The 10850-nt window shown below is 42.4% G+C and overlaps 1 protein-coding gene across 1 annotated transcript in view; it reads left to right on the top strand.

Moving 5' to 3' along the window:
• Positions 1 to 2694: 2694 nt before the first annotated feature.
• GARNL3 (GTPase activating Rap/RanGAP domain-like 3) overlaps positions 2695 to 10850 on the top strand; it is a 74802-nt gene continuing 66646 nt past the window's right edge. The window contains exons 1-3 of the mRNA XM_012639857.1: positions 2695 to 2790; positions 4781 to 4899; positions 8596 to 8660. The gene's annotated coding sequence lies outside the window, so the exon portion shown is untranslated. The remainder of the gene's footprint in view (positions 2791 to 4780; positions 4900 to 8595; positions 8661 to 10850) is intronic.

The following is a 10850-nucleotide window of genomic DNA, read 5'->3' as shown; positions in this document are numbered from 1 at the left end:
AATATTGAATGTGTATTTGGGGGTGGTGAGCAAATGACCAGATGGGGTGAAATGGTAAGTAGGTGAATCTGGTAAAGGGTAAACAGATGCTCTTTGCACAGGTCATATTCTTGCAGCTTTTATGTAAGTTTAAAATTATTTCCAAATAAAGATTGATATATGTGTAGTAATAGCTAGTTTTTAAAAATCCAGGAAAATCCAATAAAAGCACAATAATACTCCAACTTTAACCTACATTTTTACTCCATAATAGGTTAAAAAGGCAGGACATAAAAAAGGACACAGAAGATGATGTAATGGTTAAGATATAAAAAGAAAAAAACCTTGAAATTGGAAGTGGTTTCAGTTCTAGCTCCAATACTTATTATCTCTGCAACCTTAGGCAACATACTTAAACTCCCTAAGTCTCATGTCTTCATCTGAAAGTAGGGGGATAAAATAGAATCTGTCTCATAAAGTTGGAGGTGGTGGTTCTGGAGATAATGCATATAAAGTGCTTAGCCTAACATTTGACATTTAGAGCACTCTCAGTGAATGTCAGTATTTCCAGAGCAGTGACAAAGACAGAAAGCTTCGTAATTCGTTTTATAAGGTAACATAACCCTGAAAGCATGACACAAATACATACAGAAGGGAAGCCTGTGGATCCATCTCACAGACAAATATGATATATAAATCATTTTTTAAAGTTCAGAAATATTGAAAATAATAATATACTATGACCTAGTAGGGTACCTTCCAGAAATCTAAGCACCATCCAACATCAGAAGAGCTATTACTGTATATTAATTCATTACATTACATGATTATTCTCCCCCATTTAACCTATTTTCTCAATAGTTGGCCCCCCAAAAGAGCTTTTGATAAAATTCAATATTTATTCCTGAGAAAAGCCTCTTTGTAAACTCAGAATTGAAGGAAACATCTTCAACAGGATAAAGAAACTGACCACAAACATCTAGTAAATTGCTAGAGGCATGTCCAAATCAGAGTGTGTTCCAGTAGTCTGCCTTGTATAGAACACAGCACGATGGAGATGGCAACAGAGCTGCCATGGAGTGACATCGGTCGTCCAGGAAGACTCGTATCTAACAGAGTCTCAGCCCAGGCCGTGCACAGTTCAGGTATTTACTGTAAACGTATTTAATGCCTTACAAGGGTTGGGAATGACAGTGTGTTCAGTAATTAGAACTGACTTAATCAATAAACTGTTTGGGGAAAGTTGATCCTTACCTCACAGCATACATCAAACTAAATGCTAGAAGAAGAGAAAAATGTAAAAATGAAACCATAGAACATCTAGAGGAATATAGAAGTAAATAGTTTCATTAATACTGGGATAGAAAAGGCTTTTTATATGATGATACTAAAGGCAGAAGTGCATAAAGGGAAAAATATGAAAAATTTGCTTCCATAAACATTTAAAATATCTATGTGGCCAAATATACCACAAACCAAGTTCAAAAGCAAAAATCTAATTAGAAGAAATTATTTGCAATCTATTTCAAACATTTCATAAATTATTAAGAAAAAGAATACAGTGATGGAAAACTGACACAGGACATAAATAGGTAACCCACAAAGGAAGAATTATAGAAGAATAAAAATATGAAGAAAATGTTCGATCCAAATGATGCACAAAGAAACACAATTAAAAACAACATTGAGATTACATTTTTGCCATTAAATTGCGAAGAGGAAATGTCATAGGTATAGGAAAGATGGCAGCCTCAGTCATCACTGGTAGAACTATACCACCTTCCTAGATGTCAGGTTGGCATTGTGTCGCAGATCCTTGATAACGTGCATATCCTTTAACAAAGCTATTCAAATTCTAAGAATTCATCCTAAAGAAATAATTGGACAAGTAAGTATGGGAATGTGGAATTAGAAGATGTTCATCATAACTTTATTTACAGTAACAAAAAATTGGAAGCAGCCTAATTGTCCAGCAGTACTAAATAGTTATATTATGCCTATATAATAAAATAATGCAGAGCCATCAAAATTAACATTGTAGAAGTGTATTTATTAACATGGTAAAATATTATTAAGTGAAAATACAAGCCAAAAAGCTGTATATTCAATGTGACTCCACTATATTAAGAAAAATACGCATATACACACACACACACACACACACACACACACACACAGGAAGAAACTTGGAAAAAACAATACCAAAACATTAATAGTGATTATCTTTGGTTATAGTATTCAGATTATTCATTATGTTCATCAGTGTTTTCGACATTAGTTGGGTAATTTTTATGATAAATTTTTAAAATTCTACGAAATGTACGAACTTGAGTAAGATGCTGCAGAGATGTATTCTAGGTGAACTGTGCCTGTAATTGGGGTAACAAAGAGAAGAGGGCACCTCTAGGGGGCATCAACTCCCAAATATTGCAGAAGCTTCAGACCAGAAAGGAGAGGTACTTTATACTCATGTTAGAAATAGCTGAACTCACTAGTTCACTGGTTCTTTTTCCTTCAGCCCAGAGATCTCCAGGATGCTTCCCTGATGTGACTTTAGACTGGGTGTCTTTTCTAATGAAAGCACATGGCTACGGCCCTTGGATGTACATTTTATCAGTGATTTTTCCGGTTCTTTAGCCTCTGGTTGATTGCCAGCTTCATGTTTACTTTCTAAATAAACCTCTTAATGCCACAACTTTGTTCCATTACAGAATGCAACTGCTCTGCCAGGTACTTGGAGAAGAACAGACGTGCACTTAGAGAACCCAGAATATCACACCAGATGGTATTTCAAGTATTTTTTAGGACAAGGTAATTATGCCATTATGGTAGCTGGGAAGAAAGGATATTCAAAATGAAACTTAGTGTAATTTCAGGTGCCCTGTGTAAGTGAAACTAACCAATTTAGGGACACTAACATCAGGGCATTTCACTTCAAGGTCAGTAGTAAGCTTTGTAGATTAAAAGAATCAATTCAGAGTCTCAGCTCTAAGAGTTTTGCTCATAATTTTTTGGGGGGAGGACCCAGTTATTTTTGTCCCTGAGGAGTGAAAAGGGGATTAACTAACCTGAATGAGTGATTTGGGAGATAAAAAGAATTTTTCAGGATGGGTAAACTTCTTTAGACTTAATCAGGCAAGTGCCCTGTCTGTAGTGGGTTTTGAACAGAATTGGTTCTCTGAGGTCAAGGGCCAGTATAGAATCAGAGAGGCATTAGACTGTAGGCTCTGGCATCATTCATATGTTCATCAGTGACAAGGATTTGTTTATCACCTACTACATGCCAGGTGATATGCACAGCGGCAAAGGCAGTCATGATCCCTGCTCTCATGGATCCTCTAGAATGCGTTTGAATCCTGTTCCTGCCATTAGTAATCACAGGACCTTACGCTAGTTACTGTCCACTTCTCTGAGACGCAGTTTCCCTTCCTTTCTGTAAAGTAAAAGTATCACCAGCACCTTTCTAGTAAGTTTTTGTTTTTTTTTTTCAGTTTTTTTTTGGAGACAGAGTCTTACTCTGTTGCCTGGGCTAGAGTGCTGTGGCATCAGCCTAGCTCACAGCAACCTCAAACTCCTAGGCTTAAGCGATCCTCTTGCCTCAGCTTCCCAAGTAGCTGGGACTACAGGTGTGTGTCACCACACCCGGCTAATTTTTTTTATTTTTAGTAGAGATGGGGGCTCGCTCTTGGTCAGGCTGGTCTCGAACTCCTGAGATCAAGCGATCCTCCCGCCTTGGCCTCCCAGAGTGCTAGGATTACAGGCATGAGCCACCACGCCTGGCCTCTTCCTAGCAGGTTTAAACAGGAGTTTCAGTGAGATATGCAGGAATAACACTAACCCTGGCACATACCAAGAGCTGTCATTAATAGCTATGTACATTTAAAGTGGAGGGCTCAAGTGAAAACGTACAGGAATATAGCTAATGACAAAAGATTTGGGGAATGGAAGAATAATCTCTGTTGTGGGATTTGAAATGAGTTAGAGAATATGCTTCTTAGACTAATGCATTTGTTTGTAGATGTGATGCTTGAGCTATATGACATGAGTGTAAGCAGACCTAAATGATATCTTTTAGGAAATCTGATTCTGTATTATTCTAAGAGGTTCATTTATTTGGCTAGGCATAATTTATTGGGAGGGTATAGAAGGATGTATAAAGAAAGAAATCAGCAGGAAAGTCATCTTCCCAGTGCTTGCAAGCATAGTGCCCAGAGCAGTGAGGACTTTAAAGATAAAAGTGAGCCATGAGTTTGGATGCCTTCAGCTGCAAGTAACAAAACTCGACTCAAACTGGTATAAACAATAAGGGATGTAACAAGAAACCCAGAGGCCTGGCACGCTCCAGGGTTGGTGAATTCAGAGGCTGGGTAATGTCCAGGACCCAGGCCCTTTCCCTTTTTCTCCTTCCCCGTCTTTAGTGTGGCAGCGTGGCCCTTGGCCCTTCTCAGGGTCGCAAGATGGTCACAGCAACTCCAGGCATCACTTCTAGACACCACCATGTCCAAAGGAAGAAGAAGGCCATATTTAGGAGTGAGGAAGCCTTTGGCAGATTTTTCTTCCTGCTGATTGGCTAGAATTGGGTCACATGTTCATTCCTGAACCAGTCAGTGGCAAGAGGAAAGGAAGTGCATGATAAGCAGAGTAATCGGGTTCCATCGCAAGCTAGCCTTGGGTTTATTGTTCCCTGACCGTGTGGGGAGGGCTGGACACCACCTGCATTGTCATAGTAGGTGCTACACTACTATCTGTGACTGGTAGGACCAGTTGCATTCTTGCTCTTCTAAACCTGTGTCTCTTCCAGTCCATCAGAATTACATTGGGAACGATGCAGAGAAGAGCCCCTTCTTCTTGTCCGTGACCCTTTCTGATCAAAATAATCAGCGTGTCCCTCAATACCGTGCAATTCTTTGGAGGAAAACAGTAAGTATCAGCTTGCATTTGAAGCAAAGTTTATGCAGCAGTTTTAGGAGGTAACTCCTGTGTTGGGGAACTGTGTGCCAGTCTTCTCAAGTGCACATGCCTTCATCCAAAGCCCCTAATCTTCCAAACCAGGCAGGCTGTGTTCTGGCTTTTTTTTTTCTTTCTTTCTTCCTCACTTATTTATTCTATGTTTGCTAATTACAGCATTCTGGTCTCTTCTGGGTAAAACATTCTCTATGGGATGAATCTGTCTCTTTTGGGCAAATCATCGGTCTTTCTAATTTCTTGCCCCTCCTCCCGCTCCTCTTGTAGCTGGTCATTTGGTGACCTGGGAGAGGGCTTATGAGACTTTGTGATGGCCGAAGGATACAGAAGACCTTGGATCCACATGGGCCTTCTGAATTCTTTCTGGCTTCTGGGTGGCTTTTCTGGTCTCTGAACTAGCAACGACTGAGGTATAACTGGTCCCTCTGGCTCTTTCGGATCATGGGAAAGCACCTGCCCCTAAAATTCATGTTCCCAGCCATTAGCCTCTTGTGAGTCACTCTTTGACTGGATCCCAGGTCTCTGCTAGTCTCTGAACCTCCTAGAAGCTTTATATGCCCTCCTGGGGCACACCCCCTGCAAGCCATGGGCAGATGTGCGGAGGTGGGACCTCCTACTTAGGCTCATGTCTGTAATCTTTCTGGTCATCAATGCTTGTAGCTGCTGACTTACTGCCACTCACTGTGTTCAGACAGGTGCTACACGGACTTCAGATTCCTGTGAAAGGCCATGCTTGGGAAATGGGGCTCTGGTACAGATGTTCTTAGATGCTTCCAGGTCTCACCTGGGTATATTTGCAGCACCCCCCACCCCTTCAAGTCCTGTCCTCGGCATGGGGGAATCTAAGGCCCTAGTGTCCGCTCCTCAGCCTTCCTGTCCCCGTATTCCTTCCTTCCTTCCTTCCTCCCTCCCTCCCTCCCTCCCTTCCTCCCTTCCTCTGTTTCTTCCTTCCTTCCTTCCAGCAAGGCAGGAAGGATAAGTCTCCCACTTCTTCCACCTTTCTGGAATGGGTTTTCTCAATGTCACAGCTTCTTCCTTCAGGAAATATCAGTCACCCACCTCCTCACCTGAGATGGCTGCCAGGTACCAGGGGAGACAGAGCAGGACAAACGCAGGGGGAAATTTTTGCTTATTTTAATTTCCAAAGATATTATCTGTATCACATTACAAATTGTGATAAGCACTCTGAAGAAACAAAGAGGATGACAGAGACTGATGCAGGAGACCTGCTTAATGAGATAGTTCAGGGAAAGCTCCCTGAGGGTGCACCCTGCAAATAGAGACCTGAAGGATGAAGGGAGCCGGCCACTGCGGAGGCAGAGAAGGGGAAGCCGGAGTATTCCAGACAGAGGGAGCAGCAAGCACAAGACTGTCGAGGGGTGCCATGCGGGCTGCTCTCACCTGGTATTAGAGAAGCCAAGGGGCAGGGATTTGAGGCCCAGGACCACTGTGACAGTAACATGGGGCCAGGCGTGGTGAGCAGTGGTCCCCTTCTATTGAGAAGTGCTGGCACCTTCACGCAGAACCTCTTATCTAGGCCCCAAGTGACATGCCTAGGTCAGCGTACAGGTTTGCTTCCAGCTGCAGATAGAAGTGCTGAAGGGAGGGAGGAACTGAGAAATCTATGCGGAACATTGGCATAAAGGGTCGGTTATCAAGCCACTCTTGGCCCAAAACCAGTGCTAGAGGTGTGCGACTCAGCCCTCTCCCACCCCACCACATGCTCACGTTCTGTTAGGTTATAAAGCAGTTAGAAGACTAGCTAAACACATGCATATGCTCTGTATACATGCAAGACTGTGTAGAGAGGTATGCCTGCCATACGCAGCTTTGCATATCTCTGCAGTGTTCCTCTAAACACAAAATGCTCACAAAAAGAAAGTATGAAAAATGATCCGTACTTATTCTAAAAATGCTATCCAAACAATACAGCAAGAGAAAGAATCCAACTACTCAGAGATAATCACTGCAACGGAATTCTAAACATCTGTCTGTGTATACACATGCACGCACGCACTGTACATACGCAGGGCAGTGCTCGCCATGCACTTCTGCATCCTCACAGTGCTCACTCAGTGTGCATTTAACTCGGCCTATGCATTGATGGTCCCCAGAACCATCTTACTTGAATATCAACTGGAAAGCTACTCAAGGGAGGAGATGGGGAGGAAGAGCTTTACTTACCAGTTTGCAGTGAAGAGAAACACAAACCCATAATCCCCGGGTTTTGCACCCACGTAGGCAGTTCATGAAGATGTTACTATTCCCAGCAGAGGGCCAGAGCCCACCCCCATGCCACACGTGCCCCCAGACTGCCCTTGCCTTCTCTTTAAAACTGCCATTGGTGCGTGGAGTGAGAAAAAAAGGTAGACAAGGTAGGAGCTGAGGGAGAGGGGCAGTTCAAGACCCTCTCGTCGGCAAGCCGGTGTCCCGTCTGGGGGATGCAGCATGGGGTAGGCTGGGGCCAGTAAAAAAGCGAAGCCCCAGAGGAACTCAGGTCTCATCAGGTGGGATCTGTGGAATTTGAAAATGTGTATTTCTATCATAATATTCCTCTATATTTATAAAAATTTTTAAACCTCTGTAACATAAACTACAAAAAGAAAAGCTCAGTCTCATTTCCTTGGCTCATAGAGAATCTATAGACAGGCTCTGTCTAGCACAACTTCTGATGCTCAGCTGCAAAGACATCCTCCTCCCTGGCCTGGAGGGGGTGAGAGTATCAAGTCTGTAGGGGTGTGGGTAAGGAAGTTGGGTTTATGAAAAGAAACTGTGGTCTTGAAGAAATTGAGGAAGTCCACTCCCATACCATTGTTCAGGACTTGGACAGATGAATTGACAGGTGTGTCCTGAAAACACGGCAAACGTCTTATTTATTCTTTGCCCATTTCCTGCAAGAAATATCCTTACCCTCCTCTAACTGTGAGGCCAATTTTATCTTTAGTCAAAGTTAGGAAGAAAGTTTTAAATACGCACTATGGGATAATCCCTTTTGCTGACCATGTAGTGTGAATCCTTTGTGGATTATAAATCTGTGTCATCTCTTCTTAGATGATTAGGAAGAGAACAGCACCCGTCTGTTCTGGGTGGTTGGACTTGGGGCTGAATCATTCAGGCGATTCTTTATTCATTCCCTTGTCAGCCAGCAAGTATTTATTGAGTACTTTCTATGAGTTAGTCACAGTGGGTACTCGTTTAGAGACTTTCAGTAACAGAATACAGACAAATATAAAAGTACACATTGTTAACACCCCTCTGAAGGATTTAAGTGATTTCTAGTTCAAAAAGTCTTCAGCTTGGAGACATTGTATTTGGGTTCCATTGAACGTGTGGAGACTGTTTTCTTCTTATGATCTTTGAGGCTTATCCGATTCTTGGCTCAGAGAACAAATCCCCTCTCATCTGGTTGAGGTGGCACATCTGCTCTCCACAGCGCCTAACACACTGAGGACCTGCCTGTGGAAGGGTTGTGCTTGAATCACACTTGTTGGCTGGGAGATAATGTGGAATGTGTTTATTCATATACATTCCCCTTGAGGAAAAATGAGGAAGCCTGGAGACTGGACACGGTTTCTTTCAAATGGCCAGGGAGGCGCTTTCAGAGGTGAAGCTGCTGAGCTTCTCACTGATTTGGTGTTTTGACTTTTCTAGGGTACTCAGAAAATATGCCTTCCCTACAGTCCCACAAAAACGCTTTCTGTGAAGTCCATCTTAAGGTGAGTACTGATGACAGAAACCCCACACCAGGATTGGGAGCCCTTTACAAATTGTTTTTTCCTATGGTCATTCTGACGTTAGCTTTCCATTTTCTTGAGCCTTGACTGTGTGCCGGACGCTTTGCTAAGCACTTGACATGCATTGCCTTGTGTAATCGTCACAGCAGCCGTAAGGCAGGTGCTGTGGCCGTCCCCATTTTATAAATGAGGAAACGGAAGTTCTGAGAGGGAAGGCCAAGATCACACAGCCAGTGTGTGGCGCAACTGAGGCCCAAGTCCTGCTTCTTTTTTCTTGCATGCACTCAGATACTTTAGTTTTATAAAGAAAATCAAGAAATGTTCTTCCTTTCATTTTTCTACTTTGAAATAGAAACCCAGATGTCAGCAAAGCCTTCTCTGAGAAGAATGTGCTTATTCTTTGCCAAACAGAGAGTTAAATGAATGGAACATCTGGCTGCTCCCTGCTCAGCTGCCTCTCCTGCCCTCACCTTCCCACCTCCCTCTCATCTCTCTCCCATGCTTGGGCAGGAGCCTCCCCTGGGTGATGCCACCACTCGGATCCAGACTGTTGCTTTGTCACCAGCTAAGACGTTACATCATAGAAACAGGAACTTCTGCGTGTCAGGCACTGTGCTAAATGCTTTACAAGCGTTCTCTGAGTAAATCTTTAAGCCAGCTCCACGCATGGATATGTTATTATCTCCATGACACTTATCAGGAATTGGAGCCTCAGAGAAGGGAAGGGATCTGACAGAGATCTCACAGCTGGTAATCTGCGGGGCTGGGATTTAAACCTAGGTCCGTGTGACTCCATCGCTTGGGCATTAACCATTAATGCCACACTGTGGGAAGGACAAATCTTATCCCAGTGCTCTGGCAATTTCCTCTCTATTTGTCTGCAACTAGGTTGTGGTAGGAGAGATGTTTTCGGTATCCCCAGGTAATACATGAGAGCTACCACGCATCCTTACCAAGATGGCTCTTAGAGTGAAAAAATTGACTCTATCAATTGGGGATGGCATCTGGCTGATTAAAAGACATCAAGACTGGAAGTAAAAAATTTTATATCTCATTTTCAAGCTTACTTTGATCTCCAAATTGCAGACCTTCATCCTGTCTGCTCTAGGCCTTCTGATTTTTCTCCTGAGCAATTCTGCAGCCTGAGTTAAGGAAGTATCCACCAAGAGGTCAGCATTTTTGCTGAGCACAGAAATATCTTACTTCTTCTAAGGAGCTATAAATCTTAACTTGCTTGGAGAGTAAGAGTCCGAATTATGCTAGCTTAAGATTTCTGTGAATCTTTTTTTTTTCCCTTAAAACAAGTTATTCCAGCTCCTTCCTTCTTTCTGTTTAAAAAGTAAGCATTTCACTTAGTTATAATTTTATTTAGTTACTTAGCTTTTCAGTACACCACTTATAGCCAGAGCAAGGTACATACAGGAAGATTTTAAAGGTGTGGAAGAGTTGCTGCCAATAGAAGGAAAGATTTTGTCTTCTTCGGTTACAAGAATGAACTTGAAAACTTAAAAGGAAATTAAAATACAAATACTATGGAGTCAGTCGAGCCGAGGTCCAAGTCCTGGCTCTGCTCTTTCTCAGCTCTGTTATCCTGTTCTTCACCTTCTGACCTTCAATTTCCTCATCTTTAAAATGGGGATAAAACAGTACTTGCCTCATAGGGACTAAATGGGATAACACATGGAAAGCATTTACCAGGGTGCCTGGAGTATTGTGACTACTCTATAAATTATCTGTTACTATTTTTACCTTTCACTTGTAAATATTGGAATCCCAACTGAAAGGGACCTTGGAGATCACCTAGTTCAACCTCCTTGCTTTACTTCTGGAGGCACTTGTGTTCAAGGGAATTAACATTACCTGTCCAAAGTAAAACATAATAAAATAGCCTTGTTAGGGATGGTCTTTTGCCTATGTAGCAAAGACGTGTCAGTTAATCTTAATTACATTTCCTCATTTTTCTAGTAAATAAAAATAATCTGGAAGAGTAATCAAGGTTGCCTGAAACTGATGCTCCTGACTCCTCCCTCCCTCTCTACTGCAAGAGTGTCAGTAGGGGACAGTTATATAAGTAAAGGACAGTGTGGTGTTTGGTTATTTCCACATATTCATCCAGTGATCACTCGTTTGTTGGTTTGTATCTTCTCAGTGCCAGAACCTTCAGGGAATCCA

Source organism: Propithecus coquereli, unplaced genomic scaffold (assembly GCF_000956105.1).
Source record: "Propithecus coquereli isolate 6110/MARCELLA unplaced genomic scaffold, Pcoq_1.0 Scaffold142, whole genome shotgun sequence".
Lineage (NCBI taxonomy): Eukaryota > Metazoa > Chordata > Mammalia > Primates > Indriidae > Propithecus > Propithecus coquereli.
The sequence above is the reverse complement of the archived record's forward strand: the minus strand, read 5'-3'. Positions and strand labels throughout refer to the sequence as shown.